Genomic DNA, 21319 nt, shown 5'->3' on the forward strand with positions numbered 1-21319 from the left:
ATTGCAAGCCATAGTAGCCTACCTGATACTTCTTGCCTGCCATCTCCTCACTGGACAATGGGAATCTATAACTAGAACAAGGGTAGTGGAATGTTCTGTATCAGGCTTAGAAAATACCTATATTAAGAGTAGTAGCACAGCCAAGGTGTCATATTGACCTCTGGTTCTTTGGGTTACAAAGCTTACCTCTGATAAAAAGCTGTGAGGTAAGTGAAACCAAAATCAACAACAAATCATCTCCAAGGAAGACACCTGACGAGCAGCATACCATGCAACCTGTCACCCTAGATTCCTCTCTCAGGCTTCTGCAGCATGCCTGCCATTCTGGGTAATCAGGGGTAAACTGCCACAACATTTTCTTTCCTGAATCTGTGTATGCTAGTCATAATATCTTTCCTGACTGCCTATCAAGCCCGCAGTCATTCTGACGAAGAGGGTGTGCGCATTACCTTGACCAATAGGCTGTGTCCATCTCCACATAGCAAATAGACACACGTCACTACATGACATATTCAATCAATTAAGACAATTAAGAAAGATTAAATCATTACATAACTTATTTGCCCTAATGAAGCTCATAGGAACAGAGCCGGAGTGAAACACACACTGGCCAAGAAATCCTAATTTGCTTACCTGCCAAATAACTTAGGATCTATCATTAAAGAATGCCATTTGTTAAATATAAATCTTAAAAGGTGATTAATGTATTGAAGAAATACAATATGTTGTGCTATTTTGTATTGCTTGAGGGTGCTACATTAGATAATATGTATGCTTATTTACTTCTCAAATACACTAATGAGTTCTAATGTTGCTGACTGGTTAAGTGGACAGACGTGGAGGTGTTATAGTTTGGTTATTCAATGACAGACCATATGTTTATTGAGGGTGTCAGAGAAATCAGGTATATATGTTTCTGATAAGAATAGATAATTTAGGCCCTAGTATACACTCCTGGTCCAGGCTTTACAGAGGTATGGGGCACATTCATGCAAACGTCCCTGAAAAGTACCATATATCAACTGGAGCAATTGAAATCGCACCTGAACATAGGAGTCAAGTGATTTTCTACAAGGATGTGGGCATATCAGTTACATTTGCACCATCCCAAAATAAGCTTCTTTTTGCGGCGGCATAAATGAGATCCCTGCCGCTCCTCTTTAGTCAGTGTGTGTAATGTCTATTAAGGTTATACAATGCCATATGCTGAACTGAATTCCAGCCAGCGTGTGAGCTAGAATACATTTCCAAGTCAAAGTCTCTTATCTGAAGTCTTTGAAGTTTTCAAGGCACTGGAAAATTATTCCATGGTTATTAAATCTTCTAGAAAAGCATGTGTAGACTGCAACACGGAAACATCAGGCTTCATGAATACGAACCCAAGAAATGAAACTTACAGCAATTTACACTATCCTTGTTGGACAAATGTTTTCCTCCGGAGAGAGATGACCATCATTCAAAATATGGCAGTAAACAGGTATTTTTCGAACACACATAGATATCCAGAAAATGCTCACCTTCTCCACTAAACCGTTTATTGGGTCAGCCATACATTCATCACATTCTTGTCAGGTAACAAATTCGTATTCAGAATGGATGAAGACTACAGCCCCTGGTTAGGCATAGCTGTTAAAAGTTAGGAGAACAGGGTGTGACTGGTGCTACAATGAGAAAACATGTCAAAAAGATCTATTACATTCTGTCATGCCAGCATGGAGCACCGGCAATTGCACTAGCACCATAAAGGACAAGCATCTTTTTCTGGACTTCTTATTTAGAACCATAGAGTCTGGCAAAGACTGGCATTCAAGTCAACAGATACATTCCAGAAGGGATGAGAGTTATTAGCACCTGTCCATCTTCTGCTACACCGCCACCTTGGCAGGCACACGAATCAATCAGTTAGGGAAAGGAGGCAATGCACAGTAAAGTCTACTTATATTCATTTGTGAAATCCACAAACTCTCTCTGCATCAAAAACTAACCGAAACCTCTCCACATTTGAAAAGCCAGTGAAGGATAATCCAATTTTTCTCTGAATTGGTAAGACGTGACTACTGAATATTTTGAGTGTCTCAATGACCAATGTGTCGACCTGTCGACAAATTCTATTTTTGCAGCAGGAGTGTGAGATATGCCGCACATGCCACCTCTTCTGTATAGATGGTAAAATGACAAGATTCAGGATTTTAGCTTTAAAGGTTTCAAGGAAAGCTCGACATAACCTCATTGCCATCATACAATGTCAAGGACAACACGATGTACGAGAGATGATGTCCTACACTGGCAAAACAGACCTTGTTATTAGGAGATTATTAGGAGTCTGCGCTTGGAATCATTCATGCTATAATCTAAGGCCTCTATCAAGAAAATGTGCAGTCCGATAGATTCTGCTTGCTGCTTGGCAGAATGCTACAGGATTGTTATGTGTTGAACGTATATTGCCAGATAAAATGTTTATCTTGCACTGCCTAATATTTTGTAATATCCTAAATCACTGAAAGGGTTTGTTCTCCTTGCATATATGTGGCTTTCTTTTGCATTATGACTAACCCTGCCGACTGACATCACTGCAGCAGCCTTGGTCCAGCAGGCTGCTCTCTTCTCCCCTTCTCTTCAGCTCCTGTGGGTGGCAGAACACGCCTCACCATTACCACTCACATTACCAGCAGATCCGTGTGACACATCACTCATTGGTTCCCTGGAAACAGCAGGCTCGGCATAGTCACATCTAGATCGTGGGACCAGCTTTCTCACTTGTATGCATGACATCACCACAGGGTGTAACTGTGCAGAGAGAGATTGGAATGAAGCTAGCCAACGCCCAACTTCCCCCAACCACACCAGTGCCACTAATTACACTGCTGGCCCCCAGCCACAAGGCCAGGCTGAGGTGTCAACATGGATACCACTGGTTTCTAACCAAAGAAGAAGAGGACCTTCTCTTTAGCTCGTTCCATAGCTTATGACCCAGGGCACCAAAACAACCTGACGGCACTAAAATCCAGGTGTCCAAACGTTGATGAAGACAGTGATGCTGGGTCGAGGTGGGTTTTTGGCACTCCCTGCATCAATAGCAAGCTTGATGAAGTGATAGTTTGGCTACTATGGCCTCTGGCAGAACAGAGAGTCCTTCGGTATAGTTTAAAAGCAAGATGGTGGGTGTTTTAAGAGAATATTGTGTCCTTACAGACTAGTGTGCGTCAACATATTTCAACCCTCTTGTTTATGCCAGGGCTTTCTTCAGGACCAAAGTAAACACCCTGTTTGATTTTCTCAATTATTTGTTGTCCTGCCCCTACTATTCAGGGGCTAGTAAGACAACATAAAACATAGAAAATATATGTAGGCTGATTTGCCTGCTTGCTTGAGGGGCATATATTAATGCCCTAGGTTGTATGTGGTAATACCCCAAAAAGACAGGCAAGGGCACACACCTATAGTCACACTCACCCCAAGGATACCGTTCGGATGGCAGTACCAATTTGTTAACCACTCTGCCCTCCTTTCCACAGTGAACACGTAAACACTGCCAGCATACTGTTGTGTATTTATCCTCTTCAAATAACCAAAGGCATACAATATTAAAGTGATTCTGGGGACTTCTGCAGGTAATATTATATTTCACTAGTAGACCCTGTTAGATAAATATCACCAGGGCTCCCTGAAACATGGTTGAGTCCATCCTGGTTTATAGGGACCAGGATAAGACCGATGATGAGGCATAACACTAATAGAGTGACGTCTAACAGAGTGATTGTATCTATATGCTTTAACTTTCTCTGTCTCCCTTCCCAGTATACTAAAGGAACAGTCTGGGAAATTAGGGAATACTCTGACTAAATAGCCATTGTGCACAATTTGAAAGGAAGGGGTTTCACATATTTCAAGGATGGGCAAGCGGAGGAGGCCAGAGGAGGCCAGAGAGATCACTTGGTGTCCCCTAGCAAAGGTCATGCTAAAGCACTTGAGAAAAAGCTATGACAAAATGTGGTTATCCCATTGGAAAGTTAGACCATTGTGTCTTTTCATATTTTGGCTGCCTTACTATTTTGCTCCTTGGCTCAAAGCAACATTGAGCTGGGTTCAAGCATAAAGTCACTAAGGGTAAATCCAGGGTATGTGTGTTTTAGAGTGCTATAGTTTGAGATAGAGGAAGTGTGCTGGCCATCAGTGGTCACTGATCAAAAGTGATGGGGGTGACATCATTCTGACACTACAAGAAGGAGGCTGAGCCTCCCTTAGGTAAACAAGGGATCCATTGGCTGGAGATGGCTTGGCTGACCTCCCAATCATTCCGAGGAGGAGATATTAGTGCCCTTTGACATGGCTTTGTGTTCAGATGTGAGGGCACCTGTGAGGAAGGATGACCTGTTACTAAGGTTTCCAGGAATGCTCGAAATCTGCTCTCAAAATGCTAAAATGTCCCTAAGGATGGACAAGCTCTTCTCAGCCTACAGTGGTGCCCCTGCCATCTCCCCGTTCAGAATACAAATCCAATGCCAGCTGTCTCAGAGTTCACCAGCCTGAATTCTGCCAAGATTTGCACTGTAAGAATGCCTACATCTTCTCCACCACACGACGGGAGGGCCATTGGGCTAGAGCAGTGGTTCCCAAACTGTGCGCCGCGGCTCCCTGGTGCGCCGTCAAAACTAGCCAGGGGCGCCGCACACAGTCTGGAAACCACTCGGAGGTGCTTTGAATCGGTAGCTTTTCCTCGTGGTATTGGAAAAAAACACCCTGCATTAATTATTCTGACCAGCGGAGGGCGCCAAAGTACCATTAATAATATCACTATGACAAAAGAACAAAAATAGTTTCCAATAAATGGTTTTCAGCAACGTGAAGGAGAGAATAAAGAAGACAAACGGTAATAGTGTAGGTACAGGTACAGGCTGGGATTACGTTCCCCGACCCGCCAAAAAAAAGTAACATAACGGGGAGCCGTGGCCAACACAGCCAATAGGTCAAAGGAGCCGGGGATCAAAAAAGTTTGGGAACCACTGGGCTAGAGGTAAGGACAGAAGGAACATGTGGGCACTTATTGGGTTAGCCATCTAACTTTAACTAATCAAGTCAAGGATCTTCAATCAGTTTTTGAACTGTTGTTGTTCAGTGAGTTGATTTGTTTTGCTTGGTCTGGCCTACACGTACTGTGCATAATTATAACCCAAACCTCTCAGTGGAATTGAAAAATGCTTTTGCTGCATTTACATATTAACTATTGTGCCAAGAGACAGTGTTCATTTTGCAGCTTCCCTTTAACATCATTCAGCATGAAGGGTGGGTTTATTGTGCAGTAGCCTTGATGTCATTGTGATGCGTTATCTAGCAGACCTAGTTTGTGGCACACCCTTCACATCGCTTCATCGACTCGCTCAGCCATGCTTCACCATCTGCTGTGTCATTCATATTCAAGTACTGGATCTAGTTCTGTACAATAGAGCACTTCACCAAGCATAAAAATGGGTCTCACCTGTGGATGGGCTTTGGGCAGCTGCCAATGACCCGTTTTGACATGCAGTATGGCCCAGAATTCTGATTAACACGCGACTGCTGTTAATTTGAATTATATGTATCTTCCGTCGTAGATGTAATAACAGTCTTTGTTTACTTTGCTGTAATAAGCATTTTGTTTGCAGCGACTGTATTATTGTTTTGCCCTGCATTTTATTCATTTGTGCTTTCTTTCCTGCAGATCCCATGCATGTCATTCGAACCCAAAGGAGTCTGGAGGTGGTGTGTGTGAGTATAGGAGCCAGAGCCTGCAATATACACTCCAAACAGCCAAATAACAGATTTACCCTCAGCCTAGTGCTCAGCTCTTCTGAAACAAATAACACTTCAGAAAGGACAGCAGGCGAAACGCCTAATTTTTTGTTGAATCTGGGAGTTTAAAATCAAAGCCTATTGTTGGAAAAGATGAGCCGTTTTTAGACTACATCCCAACGAGCCTCAGGAAATATGCCACACACTGTTACTATTATTTCAAGAATTAACGTGACATTAAGGTTGAATATTTCTAGATTACTATATCTAGCAAGAGAGTTACTGTTCTATGGTCTGCTACGCTATCTTAATCGCCTCCAGAGAATCATGAACCCCTTTATCTGGGCATCTAAAGGAGTTGAAGGGCAACTAAATGTCTCAAGCTTCTTATAGGTCACGTGCCTCGTTTCTGTTTCTAGGCACTGATGGATGGAATGCAGAGATTTAAAAAAACACACAAAAAATATGTGGGCCTGTGACCAGGCAGGGCATAAAGTGTTCGAGTGGGTAGAAGGTTCAACAGAAGGCAAGGCGTTCCTTGTTGTGAGCCTTTATTCAAAAGTGTGTGTGAAAAGTTCAGTTTTCGTCAGATTTCTGAAAAAGGGAATACAATATGTGGTTAAGTTCTGCTCTCAAGGTAGAATTTAGAGTATTCCATAGACTTACATATTGTATTTGAAGAAAGGTGGTTGCACGATAATGTGTAACCTATCAACAATAGCTTTATAACATTCAGACATTCACGGAAGACATTTAATTTGGAGAAGTGGGCAGTCAGTATACATAACATAGTAGACTGATGAAGGAAGCAAAATATACTTGTTTTACGTTCCCTGAAGTGTCACCATTGTATGATACACTGATCATAGCTTAGGAAAGGAAAAGAAGAAGTAACACTTCTCTAGGGGATCATAAGGTATGACTTGTGTAGAAAGGGATTGGTGTTCAAGAATAAGCAGGGAATACATTCTGTTCTCCCATCTTGAAGCAAATGCATTAAAGTCTTAAACTCGGGAACTACTCAGAGTTCCCCGCTTCCTTGTTTTGAATAATTTATGTGGCACTATAAGCCTGAAAGAGTATTCATCATCAAAAAAGAGTATTACTTTTATGTATAGATGGCTAGACAGCTAGAATGATAAATAGATACACAATAGATAGATAGATAGATAGATAGATAGATAGATAGATAGATAGATAGATAGATAGATAGATAGATAGATAGATAGATAGATAGATAGACAGATAGATAGATAGATACCAACAGCAAAACAATAACAACGCAGGAAACGAGTCAAAAGAAACTGAACATATAAGAAAGAAGTGACTCAAGCAAATATACTCACTAAAGAACAAAAATCCAGGTAGTGTACTACTGTATGGTCATAGGCAGCTCAGCTAGTAGGGCTGGGGATTTTCAAAAAAAGCATTGAGTGAAGATTTCATCTGGAATTCAGTATCAATGCAGTCCTGAGATTCATTGAGGTGTCACTGATTTTTAGTCCCTCGGGAAACAACAACAAGCAGTTTTCTTTGAGACTTTTCCAAAATAAAAATCTTCATATGTATATATATATATATATATATATATATATATGCAAGCATTTCAAAGATTGTCCCTGTTTTGGCATGTACTAGCGCACTTGATTCAGCGGTGGTGCTGGTGACGGCAGGACACTCCGTAATTTATCAACAACATTCATGAAATACTTCACGAACGACCGCACTCCGGGATCTCTTATTTCACAAAATTCATTTATTCAGGCTCCGTTAACTTCGTTTACAGCTCAACAATCACCTGCCCTACGCGTTTCGGTCTGAGAGACCTTGATCACGGGTATTTCCAGTAGGGGGTTTCTGTTTCCACATTTATATCTACAGATAACAATTCATTAAGACTCAACATATTTCTAAATGCACTTAGAAACTACTTCTCTCTGCTTGTTAAGTTTAATAACTGCGGTCTACACAACTAAAACTCACCCATAATTTCCAAATAAATTCAATTATTAACTAGTGCACTATAAACTTATAATGCTGCATTCTGGGAGTTGTAGTTACTGCAGAACAAAACCAATTTAACCAATCTGTTGATACACCTCATAAATGTGCGTATGTGACATACTGTCCGTGTCTCCCCCCATAATAAAAAAACTAAAATATTAACCAAACTGAATATTAGCTGCAAGTGCTACAGAATAGAAAATAGAAAATAGAAAAAACTGTGTTTTATGATTATTTGCAATGGCTGCCATGTAAAATTACAAATGTACAAATAACTCCTCATCCTGATTCATCCCCAGAGGGGTCAAGGTTCGAATCTCCAAGATGTGTTTAGACTCCAATTGTCGTAGTCTCTTTTCTCTGTCCCCTCCTCGTTCACTTATAGGGACATGGTCAATCGCATACAAAGTCATTGTTTCCCATTGGCTATCATGTGCCAACTCCATATGCTTAGCCGTGGCATAACTTCTGTCTGTGTTGACGATGGCACGAATATGTTTAAGGATCCTTTTCTTTGTTTCACATATGGTGCTACCAACATACTTTAAACCGCAGGGGCATTCAATAACATATACTGTGAACCGGCTCTTACAAGTGATATGTTGTTTAATGCTTTTTGTGACACCATTACCAATGGTGTATTCCTTAGTGTTTTTCGCAATTTTGCAAGCCTTGCAATTGCCACATTTCCAAAAACCTGGTTTTTTGAGCCAGTTGCCCCTTTTCTGAGAGCTAAAGTGACTTTTCGTGATTCTGTCCCGCAAATTTGGTGCTCTTCTAAAAGTCATTCGAGGAAAGTCTCCCATAATCTCCTTTACTATAGGATCCAATTGTAGAATAGACCAGTGTTTGGTTAGAATCTTCCGTAACTGGGAGACATTATTGGAGTATGTTGTGATGAAACGTATAGGAGCCTCCGATTGACCTTCCAACACAGAAGTTTTTTTATGAACTAATTCTGTTCTCGAAATCTTTTCCACTCGCTGTTTTGCCTTATTAATACATTTCCTGGGATATTGTCTGGAGATAAATCTTTCTTCTGAGGCCTTCATATGTTTAGCAAATTCTCCAGATTCTGAACAAATTATTTTTATCCGTAAGAATTCGCCATATGGTATGTTCCATTTAGTATTGGGTGGGTGAAAACTATTGGCATGTAACACTGAATTTGTGGCAGTAGATTTTCTGTGTAATGTGGTATGTATCTCTCCTTCTCTTATATAGATTTCTGTATCCAGGAACGTCACTCCTGTGTCACTGATTTCATAAGTGAATTGCAGTTTGGCAACAGTATTGTTCAAAACGTTAAAATATTCCTTAAATTCAATTTCTGTGCCATCCCAAATTAGAAATAAATCATCAATGAACCTTAACCAGCTAATGAATTTCTGCTGGAATCTTTCATTTTCTTCTGCCCATGCTATTCTCTGTTCAAACCAGCCCATTGTTAAGTTTGCAAAATTTGGAGAAAAGGAAAAGCCCATGGCTGTTCCTTTTATCTGTAAAAATAACTGCTGGTCAAACTGAAAGAAATTATTGGTAAGGCAGAGATGGATCATTTCTAAAAGCATTTCATTATGTTGGGCAAATTGAATATTTCTTTGGCTCCGAAAGTGCCTACATGCCTGGATGCCAATCTGATGTTCAATATTGGTGTATAGTGAAATGACATCCATTGTTATCAACTTATATGAGTCCTGCCACGGAATGCCATCCAAATGTCTCAATAAATCCCCTGTGTCTTTCAAATATGAATTTAAGTTACATGCCACTGGTGCTAAAAAGAAATCAATATAATTTGATATAGGTTCCAATAAAGATTGATTCGCTGAAACTATTGGCCTCCCAGGTGGATTTTTGGGATCTTTGTGAATTTTGGGAAGAAAATAAATTGTGGGAGTGACCGGATGTTCAACTGTCAGGTATTTAGCCTCCTCTTGATTAATGAGGCCATGTTCTATCCAATTTTGTAAATATGTTTGAATCTGAACTGCCACATGTTTCGTAGGATTGCTATTTATGGGTTGATAATAAGTTTCATCTGATAGTTGTCGCATTGCCTCCTGTACATATCTGTTTTTATCTTGAATTACAATATTCCCGCCTTTATCTGCGGGTTTAATTATTAAAGTTTCATCTTTTTGTAAATCACGCAAAATTTGTACTTCAGTTTTTGTCAAGTTGTTTTTGCCACGAATCCATTCTGTTTTATACAAGTCATCAACAACAATTTCAGCAAATAAATCAATTTTATTTCCTGCTGGTAATGCTGGGCAAAACTTGGACCTAGGTCTTTTTTTAGTTAGGCCTGCTCCTAATGGTATTATTGCCTGTGATTCGCTAATCGGCTCTTCCTCTTGCGTGCAATCCAGATTTATTAAAGTCATTAAGGTATCTTTATCTTGTACTGTTAATTCATAAATTGGCGTGGTGATACTTGTTTTACTAATCAGATTTGCATCTCTGTGAAACTTTGCCAATTTGATTTTCCGTATGTATTTGTATAAGTCAATCCGTGTCTGTACTAAGTCAATGTCGATGGCAGGACAAAAATTGAGGCCTTTTTTCAATAGGGACTCTTCTTGTGATGACATTACTCTATCAGAGAGATTTATCACATTTAATTCTTGAATAATGTTGCGGTTTTCTATATATACACACACATCATATATATATGATGTCAGAGTTTGGTATTTGAATACTATCGAATTTGTTATACCAATGTACGCTGACACTACCATTTGGTGAGACTGGAATTTAACAAGCAACATGGCAGCCTAAGAATATGGTATTTGTATCCTAGATATTGCAGTCTTCTCTTTATGCCTATATGTAATCCTCCAATAGGAGTGTGCCCTGAATTGTTAAAAGCAATTGTTGAGGAATAGGATTAACTCAATGAATAAGGCAAGTAGCTGTGTGTAACAGGCCTCTTTTATTGGTTTAGGTGCACAATCACAGAAACACAACTTGGCCTTTGCCTTCCAAAACTGGAAACTTCACTAGACATGAACATTTCCTATATCCTCCATCCCCGGCCCCTAAAGTACCCTCTCTCTCCCAACCATGATCAATCCAAATTTCCTGCAGTTGCTCTAAACTCATTTCAACCATAACAGAACTTTGAAATGGTAAACCTGTAAACCACTGAATGCATAATATTTGCAACCAACCTTGAAAGGCTGTCCTGTCCATGTTTGGTACTATGTACCCTAGTATCTCCAGCCTGCCCTGCCTCAAGCCCAACCATGAACTGAACAAAACGAGGATAACCTGTCCTCCACCTGCCACCCAGGAAAAGTCCTAATGGACTTTCCTGCCCCCCACCTGTTTGCTAGATGTCATCTTTTAAACCTTCAGCGTAGACATCAGAGTCTCCCTTCCCTGTAGTAAATAGAGGCCCATGCCCATAAAGGACAAATGCACTCCGTTGCCCCTTATCTTCAAATTTAATGTCCCCATGCTCTATTATCCTGATCCGTTTTATTCCTGCAAAATATGGGCATTTCTTTATTTAGCTTCTGTCTTGCCTTTTCAATAGCAACTGGGCGAATAGCCCCATGTCAGGCTCTCTTGGGCAAGAACGCAGTTCATATAACAGGACAACCATGCCATAAAGCCAGAATGTCTTTTAAGTCCCTATTCATTTTTTTATCACTGCCAGGCCTTTTGACATCACTAAATCATTTTCTCCTAAATGTAGCTGTAACACATCGGAACATGTTCTCCTCAATAAACTGTTCAGACAAGGGATCAAATCTTTCCATAACATACCACTTTTCCATTTAATGTCAGTACAGGTGGTAAAAACTGGCTGTCCAAACCTTGTTGCAGTCCAAAATGTGTCTCCTGCGCCTGCCTCTCCACCCTCTTAATAAAAGAATGCCCCATAATCCAGATTTCCACGACCACTGTACCCGTGCCTGCCACCAAACCTGTAAAACAAACAGAAAACATTCTCTTTGTGGGGCGACCAGTTCAACACTGATTACTCGTTGTCCTGACATATCTGTAAAAACAGTCTGATGCTCATTTACCCGTCTGCATGATTCTGTCCCTTTCCCATCCCCACCTGCCTGCTTCTGTAGCCATACCTATATGAAAAGAACGTGTCCCAAATTGTGACCCACCTTTCCCAATTCTTTTCAGAGTTTTACGCAGCACCACCAAAAATTGGTATGCTGTCACGGTGCTTCCGTGGCAATGCACTAAACCCTCCAAATCTACCTGACCCTGGGCAACTTGAAGCCGCCAACCAACAGGATTGGGAATATTCTAGTTTCTGGATAAGGTAGCAAATACACTGTTACCCCCTTGCCATGCTGATCCATTTTTGATCTGTGAACCCACAACCCAATGCCCTGCCTACTGAACTGAACATCTTGCCAGGTCAAGCCAATTGAATCCTTGTTCCCTAACAATTCAGAAACCATAAATGTCCCAAAAGAATCCAGGACATGAGTGTGTTAAACAATATTGTCTCTGCTGCATTTGTGCATACCTCCGAAAGAACCCCAATGAGTTGGCCCAGAAGGAACAGCGATGTTGGTTCTCTTTTCTGCTCTGACACCCCTGACTCTCTAGCCCAACCTTCTAGTATACTCTTACCCATTTCTCCGGCCGAAGGAGAATAACCAGACAGCAGTTACCCCATAAAGGAGGTGCCTGCTAGTTTCCCTGAAATGGTGACCCTCAATTGTCCTTTTCCAATCAGCATCAGAATGTATTGAACAACGTCTTCCACCCAATCCCATGCCTGCTGCCTGCGATGCACCAGCAGTCAAGGAATTCTGCCCATACCTGGGCATATGCCGACCTGGTGGATATCGCTATTGAATTCAAAACCAGTAGTAACATTCACTGTCTCCTATCTTCCACAGCTCTATTGGAATCAGGGTCCGAACCGGATCCACATCCGTGGATAGCATGGAATTTCCTCCACTGTGAATGAGACAAAGCGCTCCCACTCTCCCCAAGCCAAGTTTGTGTGTCATAAGGGGGCAGACAGGGTGGGAGAGGACACAGGGGACACGTGGATGGATGTTGTGGAGGTGTCCGCAAGTGAGGTGTATGTGCTGCTTGGTGTGGTGATGGTGGTGGTGGCTGTTGATGCAGTGCATGCAGGTGAGAGTGTGGATGTGACAGTGAGGGAGGAGGAGGAGGGGGAGACAGTGGAGGCAGTGGATGTTGTGTGTGCAACTGTCTGTTGTTTGCATGAGTGCTTCAATCAATCAATCAGGGATTTGTAAAGCGCGGCTACTCACCTGTGAGGGTCTCAAGGCGCTGGGGAGTGTGGGAGGTGCTGAGGATCAGTCGAAGCGCCAGGTCTTGAGGTCCTTCCTGAACTGTGACAGGGTGGGGGATTGCTTGAGGTGGATGAAGAGGGTGTTCCAGGTCTTGGTGGCGATGTGGGAGAATAATCTTCCTCGGGCTGTGGTTTTCCGGATGCAGGGGATGTTGGCGAGGGCCTAGTCGGCGGGGTGGCGTTGTCTGGTGGGAGTGTAGAAGGAGAGTCTGTGGTTGAGGTAGGCTGGTCCGAGGATGTGTAGGGCATTGTAGGCATGGGTCAGAAGCTTGAAGGTGATTCTCTTGTCGATAGGCAGCCAGTGTAGGTCTCTTAGAAGGGCGGAGGTGTGGCTGTGTCATGGGGCGTTCTTGATGAGACGGGCGGAGGCGTTCTGGATGTATTGTTGTCTTTTCCGGGTCTTGGCCGTGGTTCTGGCATAGAGTGCATTGCCATAGTCGAGGCTGCTGCTGACAAGGGCCTGGGTGATTGTCCTTCTGGCTTCGGTGGGGATCCACTTGTAGACTTTTCAAAGCATGCACGGGGTGTGGAAGCAACTAGATGAGACTGCGCTCAACTGTCGGTCCATTGAGAATGATGAGTCTAAGATGACACCCAGGTTGCGGGCGTGGTCGGTGGGGGCCACCAGGCCTCGTTCCAGGCAGAGGGTGTGGAGCCGAGGATGAGGACTTCTGTTTTGTCCAAGTTCAGTTTGAGGCAACTATCTTTCATCCAGGCGGTGACTGCTTTCATTCCTTTGTGGAATTGTTCTTGGCGGTGGTCAGGTTGTTGGTGAAGGAGACTATCAGTTGTGTGTCGTCAGGGCAGGAGACGATGTTGAGTGCGTGACTTCTGACGATGGCGGCCAGTGGGGTCATGTAGAGTTTGAAGAGGGTGGTACTCAGCGAGGATACCTGGGGGACGTTGCAGCTGATCTTGGTGGCTTCCGAGAGAAAGGGGGGAGTCCGACCTTCTGTGTTCTGCCAGTGAGGAACGAGGAGAGCCACTGCAGTGCTGAGTCTCGGATGCCGGCGTCATGGAGACGGGTGTGTAGTGTGTTGTGTGAGACTGTGTCGAACGTGGAAGAAAGGTCCAGGAGGATGAGGGCAATGGTCTTGCCTCAGACGAGAAGGGTGCGGATGTCATCTGTGGTGGTGAGGAGGGCAGTCTGAGTGCTACGGTTGCTTCTAAATCCTGACTGAGAGGGGTCCAGGATGTTGTTGCCTTCCAGGAAGGTGGTGAGTTGTTTGTTGACTGCCTTCTCAATTACTTTGGCCGGGAAGGGGGAGCAGGGAGATTGGCCGGTAGTTCTTGAGGTCTGTCAGGTCGCTGTGGGTTTCTTCAGTAGAGGTTTGATCTCGGCGTGTTTCCAACTCTCTGGGAAGGTGGCAGTTTCAAAGGAGTGGTTGATGGTATGCTGGAGTTTGGGTGCGATGATGTTGCTGGCTTTGTTGAAGATGTGGTGAGGGCTAGGGTCGGTGGGTGTTCCTGAGGGGATGGCTGCCATGAAGTTGTGGGTCTCACTGTCGGTGATGTTGTTCCAGCGGAGGAGGGTGGGGGGGCGTTGTGACGCTTTGGTCGACGGGCTGGTGGTGAGAGTCATGGCGGGGGCCCTGAGTGGTGAAGCTGTCATAAATGTCTGCGATCTTGCAATGGAAGTAGTTGGCGAGGAGTGCTTGTGGCCTGAAGAGTGCTGCCTGTGTTTGTCAGTGCCACTCTTGTGTGATGTTTTGTGTGCATAGGATGGGTTGGGATTGAGGAGATTGGGACTGGGAAGTGGTAGTTGGAGGGGGGACAGTAGAAACAGGGACAATGGTTGCCATCAGAGAGGAGGCCAGAGCCTGGAACGATCTCTGTTGGGCCGCCAATCCACCCTGAATGCCCTCCAGGAATGCACTGTATTGCTGCATCTGGGATGCCAGCTGCTGGATGGCATTCACAGTGGTTGACTGCCATACAGAGATGGATCCCAGGAGGTCAATAGCCTCCTCACAGAGGGCAGCAGGGCTCACTGGGGCAGAGCCTGAGGTGCCTGGGGCGAAGGAGATGCCTACCCTCCTGGGTGAGCAGGCACGGGCTACTGGGAAGGCAGTGCTGGTACAGGGGGTGGCGGCTGTACCTGTAGCTGGGGTGGTCCCAGAGGTGTACGCCACCACCAGGGAGCTTCAATCAGAGGAGGAATCTGAGTCAGTGTTGTCACCTCCTGTCTCCGCCTGGTGTTCCCCTCGCCCCCTGTTCCACTGATCCCCTCGGCATCAGTGGATTCTGCCTCCTGGGTCCTGTGGCATGCAGCTCCCTCTGTCTCCGGTGACCCTGCTCCTCCACCAGATGATGCTAATGCACACATGGGCAGGATGACAGAAGAAAAAAAGAGGGGGGGGGAGGGAGCACTGGGTCAATTGCAGCACCAACACCACAGATGGCATACACATTACCGTCACACACACAGGGATCAGGACTGAACATCATGCATTGCACTGGCATTCCATTGGCTAGGTACCACAGCAAGATGTGAGCCAACCCCCGCCAACTGCACCTCTCCTGGGAGTCACTAAGCCCTGTATGACATGGAATGCAACCTAGGTAGGTTACAAGAATTAGCAATACAGCCATTACCCTTGAGCTGGATCACGCTGCAATCTCTGACCTGGCATTAAGGGGCACCCACTAACTGACACCCACCACCAGGATCCCATGCCACCTACCAATTATAGTTGTAACCCCCAGTGTACTCACCCCCTTGTGGCTGCTGTGATGCTCTCAGCCCCCATCCAGCTCTGGGTACGCCACTGCCAGTATTCGAGCCATCAGGGGGGTCACGTTCCGACGGGCGTCTCGCTCTCGTTGGGAGGCCATCCCCTGCTTGGCCTCCGCGTCTCCTGGGCCCAGCATAAGGTCCTCCCACCTTTTCCTTCAGTGGGTGCTCCGCCTGCTGTAGACCCCCAGGGTCCGCACATCCTTGGCAATGGCACGCCACAATCCCTTCTATTGATGGGCGCTGATCTGCAGAGGAAACAGAGAAAGGAGGACACCATTACACATACAATACAGCCTGTCACACATATGGCCCACAAATCCCATTTCCAGCTCCATTGGCACACCCATCACCCAGCGCCCACCATTTACACTATCACTAGACATACCACCCCCCCAAATGACACGATGCTTTCACACACATCTCCATGCAACCTTGTCACATGCATCGTGCCTAAGGTGTACTTACCTGTTGGTCTGGAGGCCCATACAGCTGTCCATACTGGGGTAGGACCCCATCCACCAAGCGCTCCAACTCCTCAGAAGTGAAGGCAGGGGCCCTTTCCCCGGTTACACGGGCCATGGTAGGATCCTTTGACAATGAGGAATAGCACAGCGGTGCAAGACTGCCTTCCGCCATGACGCCCAACGCCGGCGGAGTTACCTCACTTCCACCTGTCCCTACATACAGGACAGGCAGTCGTCATTTTATGGTGGTGGACAACCTTCAGATAATCACGAACTGCGTCATTTCTATAATTTGCACATACAATGCCGTACCCATTGTCCTATCACATTACTGCTCTATGTACACTGAGGTGGTGGTTCCATTGTTTAAATTGTGACACCCTACTCACTCTTGTGTCCCTTACATACCTACCACTACAGAGGAATTGGAGGAGAAGACAAGACCCTGTGTACAGACCCCTTGTGGACTTGACTACACTGGAGGACAGGAACATAATACTCACCTACAGAATGGACCGGGCCACTATCACAGAGCTGTGTGCTCAATTGGAGCCTGATCTGATATCAGCTGTCCGTCATCCCACTGGGATCCCCCTTCTTGTGCAGGTTCTATCAGTGCTCCATTTCCTGGCAACTAGTTCTTTCCAAGTGACAGCGGGCTTTGCAGCAGGAATGTCATAGTAAATGTTCTCAATATTGCTGGCAAGGGTTCTGTCTGCACTGGTGAAACACATGTGCAGCTACATTGCTTTCTCCCAGGTGGAAGATTTGGCCACTGTGAAGGCAGGATTCTATGCAATGGGACAGAAACCCAATATTATTGGGGTGATTGACGGTACACATGTTGCGTTTGTTCCCCCACCGCCAGAATGAACAGGTGCTCAGGAATCTGAAGAGTTTCCACTCACTTAGTGTGCAAATGGTGTGCCTGGCTGACCTCTCCCACATCACTGCCAACTATCCTGGGTCGGTGCATGACGCCTTCATCCTGAGGAATAGCAGCATCCCAAATGTGATGGCACAACTACAGAGGCACAGGGTGTGGCTAATTGGTGAGCCTGACTCCCCATCTAATGTATGTCAGTGTATGCCCTCTCCTGTTAACCCCATACCATTGTGTAAGGCTAATGTTTGTCCCTCAATACTTGCAGGTGACTCTGGCTACCCAACCCTATCGTGGCTCCTGACCCCTGTGAGGAATGCCAGGACAGGGGCTTAGAATCGTTATAATGATGCACATGGGCAAACCAGGAGAATTACTGAAAGGACCTTAAACCTCCTGAAGGGCAGGTTCAGATGCCTCCATCTAACAGGTGGATCCCTGTGCTACTCACCCGAGAAGGTCTGCCAGATAGTAGTGGCATGCTGCATGTTGCACAACCTGGCCCTCAGACGACATAACATAACATAGTGAATCCACTCTCCATGTTCTCTCATGTGGGATTTGCAGCTAGAAGTCAACCAATAATGAAATGGGTACATGATCAGAAACTCACTGAATACCTACCTGTAGGATGCTGTCTCTGTGTATACTATTTCAAAATGAGATATAGGCGGTCATTCTGAATATGGCGGGAAGCACTGCCACCGACCATGCTGGCGGTCGACAGAAGACCGCCAGTGGAGGCGGCAGGCATCCCGCCATATTCGACGCATGAAGCCTCACTGCCATTGATGGCAGTGAGGCCCGCCATGCGCCATGCTGGTGTTCGGTGGCGGGGGTGGATGCTGCTCCACCCTCACTGCCACGTCAGTCCATACACCGCCATGCCTATAATGATGCAGTTATAGGCGTGGCAGTGTAAGGAGGCGCGGTGATGCCGGCGGAGCAGCATTCAAGGAGCCCGTTCCCTCCCGGAGCAGCGCAACGGAACAGGTAAGTGCTGCCCGAGAGGGAAGGGGGGGGAAGGGAGTGTGTGTTTGAGTGTGTGAGTGCATGGGGGTGTGTGTGAGTGTTTGTGAAGGGGGGATGTGTGTCTGTGTGTATGAATGCGTGTGTGCATGTAGGTGTATGGGTGCATGAGGATGTGGGGGTTTGGGGGGACCTGTATGCAGGGGGGGTAGGTGGGGGATGTTGAGGGGGGACCTGGGAGGTGTACATGGAGATTTGGGGGTGTCACTGTTCAGGGGTTGCAGGGGTGGTGGTGGTTCTAGGGGTTAGGGGGGTGGGTGGGAGTATTGGCAAGGTGGGGCCTGGAGTGTCACATACAGGTGACAGGAATGTGAATTCCTGTCACCCATATGCTTTCCGCCAAGGATTACCTGGGAGGGTATCTCGCCAGGAAATCCCTGGTGGAAATGGGATCATAATCCCACCGCCGGTGGGTCGAATGTGCCTACTGTTGGCCCGGCAGTCGATTCTGGCCAGGCATATTCTGAACACAGTCAGCCAGTTCACTACTGTGTTCAGAATATGGCGGTCTGGACTGTCATGCCGTTGGCGGTAATGACTGCCACCGCCGGCATGGCGGTCATTACCGATATGTACATAATGACCACCATAGTGTGTACAGAGTTCCAGGGTACCCCAGAGGCTTAACTGACGCTAAAGTAGATAATACTAATGCTCTCTTTTGTGGTAGTGTGTCGAGCAGTTAGGCTTATCAGAGGGTAGTGCAAAGCATTTGTTGTACACACACAGCCAATAACGTGAAGCACACACTCAATGACTAACTCCAGGCCAATGGTTTTTATATAGAAAATATATATTTTGTTGCTTTATTTCTAGAACCACAACATTCAAGTTGCAAGTAAGTACATTTGCAAGTAAGTATCCAACACATGTATCAATACCACTTTCAATAAATTTGGCAATTTAAATAGTTTTCAAGTAAATAGCAATAATCTGTTTTAAACGTTGACTGCAATTTTCAGAACAGTTCTGGGAGGAAGAAAAGTTAGTACAATTTGAAGGTAAACACACACCCTCAGCGGCGAAGGGGCGGCCGGGTGCAGGATGCAAACACAGCATCAAACTCCCAATGCTTTCCTATAGGGGTACCCAGGGGCTACAAAGATGCTGCAGGTGAAGTCCAGGGGGTCGGTTCGAGGAAACCAAAGGCTGGACAAGGAGGGCAGCCACTTCCTGGATGTTGCTGCACTGAAGGTCGGATTCCCCAAGGTCAGGGGGCAGCGGTGCAGAGGTACCTTTTGGAAGCTGGAGTGCCCTGGGGCACCTTAGCAAGAAGCCTGAGACTTTGAGGCTCACCTTCAGGTGTTACAGTTCCTGCAGGGGGGATGTGTGAAGCACCTCCACCCAGTGCAGGCTTTGCTTCTGGCCACCGAGAGCACAAAGCCTCTCACCCCATGTGGTCAGAAACTTGTCTCTTAGTGGCAGGTTGGCACAGACTAGTCAGTCCTGCACTAAAGGATTAGGTAAAATACAGGGGGTATCTCTAAGATGCCCTATGGGTGCATTTTTCAAGAAATCCAATACTGGCATCAGCGTGGTTTTATTGTGCTGAGAAGTTTGATACCAAACTTCCCAGTATTCAATGAAACTATTATGGAGCTGTGGAGTTCGTAATGACAAACTCCCAGCCCATATACTCAGTATGGCCACACACTGCACTTACAATGTCTAAGAACGGACATAGACACTGTAGAGGCATATTGCTCATGCAGCTATGCCCTCACCTGTGATATAGTGCACCCAGCCTTAGGGCTGTAAGGCCTGCTAGAGGGGTGACTTACCTATGCCACAGGCAGTGCTTTGTGAGCAAGGCACCCTCGGAGGGGTGTCATGTTGACTGTCATTTTCTCCCCACCAGCATACACAGGCTGCCATGGCAGTGTGCATGTGCTTGGTAAGGGGTCCCTCAGGGTGGCATAATACACGCTGCAACCCTTGGGGACCTTCCCTGGCCACAGGGCCCTTGGTACCATGGGTACCTTTTACAAGGGACTTAACTGTGTGAAAGGGGTGTGCCAATTGTGGGAACAATGGTACAGTTTTTGGGAAAGAACACTGGTGCTGGGCCTTGGTTAGCAGGATCCCAGCACACTATTAGGCAAGTTGACATCAATATCAGGGAAAAAGTGGGGGAGTAACCATGCCAACAAGGGCACTTTCTACACTACCTCAGAGGACTGAAATCTCAGGAGAAGAGATGCATTCAAGAGAAAGTAATTTAGTTGGGATTTTGCATGGTGTGAGTTGGAAACGTAAGTGTAATCTCGATCAGTGGGCTGTAAAAGGTGCCACGGTTCAGTGAGGTAATTAACAGACACAAGATTGCCTAGGATGCCACTGTGAGGGCCATGGCAGATATCAAGGGTGCCAGAACAATCTAACATGGGATCCAAGGCCAAGTTCCAGCACCCCGATCATCAGTGGGTGTTTTCTAACATCAGTCAACATTCTGGTTAAGCGTGTGACGGAACCTACAACACAGGTGTGGGTTTGGAATTACAGTCTGGCAAGCATGTCCCTGGACATCAACTCAAGTTTTTCCCACTCTGGCTGTGGTGTGTTTATGTAAAAGGATGGCAACCCATCATTTCCTGTCTGATTTAGAGGAAGAAGAAGTATATTGAGAAGTAGGCCGGGCAATGATGGAGGCTGTTATCGCTTTTTCCACCAAGTTCCTTCGTAATATCTCTGTCTCATCGAGGGACATGTGAGTTTCCTATACCAATACAATGTCCAGCTTTTTGGATCCCAGAAAAGATAATATTTTCTTCCTGCGGGTGAAACTGGCCATGTTGTTAACGTTCACAGGCCAAATTGACAGTGGTATGCTTTGGTGTCCCGCCATCGCTGTGCAGGAGGGTAGCGCATGCAGGAAGAAGAGGAAAAAGCTCTTAAGTAAACGAATGAGTCCACTGGAAATAGTCAACTACTGTGAACTTTGAAAGCCGTCCTCTGGGGGGTGGGGTGCAGAGGAGTAAGCAAGGTGTAGGACAACTAAAGAACATGTATTTCTGTACACTACTGCGTGGAACTTTGTAAGGGAAGCAACCGCTGGGTCTGCAGTCGCCGCACCTTGTAAGTGTAAAGATATTGAGAGAAGTGTTTAAAGGCATTACAATAAGGCAGAG

The sequence above is a fragment of the Pleurodeles waltl genome, chromosome 10, assembly GCF_031143425.1.
Source record: "Pleurodeles waltl isolate 20211129_DDA chromosome 10, aPleWal1.hap1.20221129, whole genome shotgun sequence".
In the NCBI taxonomy this organism is placed as follows: domain Eukaryota; kingdom Metazoa; phylum Chordata; class Amphibia; order Caudata; family Salamandridae; genus Pleurodeles; species Pleurodeles waltl.